This window comes from Schistocerca cancellata, chromosome 4 (assembly GCF_023864275.1).
Source record: "Schistocerca cancellata isolate TAMUIC-IGC-003103 chromosome 4, iqSchCanc2.1, whole genome shotgun sequence".
Lineage (NCBI taxonomy): Eukaryota > Metazoa > Arthropoda > Insecta > Orthoptera > Acrididae > Schistocerca > Schistocerca cancellata.
In genome coordinates this window covers 494,347,438-494,348,860 of record NC_064629.1, presented here as the reverse complement: position 1 = coordinate 494,348,860, position 1,423 = coordinate 494,347,438, and positions in this window count along the sequence as shown.

Genomic DNA, 1,423 nt, shown 5'->3' with positions numbered 1-1,423 from the left:
AGACCTTTAGGTGTAAGAAATGTTGTGGACCTGAAACTGTATGTTCCTAGAAGTGAGTGACCTAAGTACAATCAGAAAACAATTTGCAGTAAATGTGCTGTGTATTATGCTGAAACTAATTTATGCCAAATGTAACAAATCTTTGCAAACATATGTAGACCAATATCAGTGTGCTAATGTACTTATGTGAGTTTCAGATTACCAAATGTACTATAAATGTCAAGAGGTATGGAGAAAAGGGCTGAAAAGAAAGGATAAATGCTGTAAGCCAGATAGAAGATGGGACTGTCAAAAATGAAAAGGGGCAATATATGAGTCATAACATAAAGGACTGCCGAGGACCAAAGAGGGCAGATAAATAGTCAAAGGAGAATTGTAAGTGTGGTACAGGAGATGTGATAATATGATGTGAAAAGGACTGCCCAAATCTGAATAACAGGCAGCAAATATGTGTAGTAATTTTCTAAATATTGTTGTGTGTTTATTAGTAAACAAGGAAATGGACTGCCATTCAATACAAGCAGCAACAAATTGTTTTAGAGTGTATATAGATATTTGCATTTACTTTTGTAGTTAAGTGTTTGTGTTCCAAGTTTTGGTTTCATTTGTCTGAGAAATGTAACAATGATGAGAAATTTGCTACTTGAATAATTTTGTGATAGGAGGTTGCACTGGGCCAAAGGCACTTAAGCAAACGATAGGTAAATGTTCTTGATATGTTAAAAATTATATTCTTATGTAAAGTGAGTGAAAGGAAGTTTCTGGTATAAAAATTTAGATGGGACAATCACACAAAGATTCAGAACCACTGTATAAATGTAAACGTTTAGTGTTCCCATCAAATTTACACTTAGTGAAATTTACTGGAAACAGGGGCATGTGTAACAACAACAACGCTATACTATTGTACATATAATAATTTTTTTCTTCTGAATTTCGATAAATTAGTATAATCGATGTTCTTATTTCATTTCTCCTTTTTTTTCTTGTTTCGTGCCATTATGTTAAAGAAACTGTAAACAATTTTCGATATGAATTTTAATGTTTATGTCTAATTTCAAGCAATATTGTAATCAAAGTGAGGGGTAAGTAATGTTGAAACTATTGTAAGATGCTAAAGTTGTAATTGTACGCCTGGTCCATACGTAGGCAATGTATTAGGATATGTAGAATGCAAAACCTCTGGTGAATACCCTGTCTGTAGGGGAGCGGTGAAAGCTGGATGGCAGGCGAGCGCGGGAAAATGCACACGGGCGCTGTGCGGCTCAACTGGCTCAGCAGTAGTAGTCGGAATTGGGCATCGGTCTGAGAAACACGTTCTGGATCGAGGAGGCTCTCCTGGAAAACATTGTTTCGTTAAGCCTCGGATGTGCCGTTTCCGACGCCTATACAGCATGGCAATATTCCATAGACACTAAAAGGA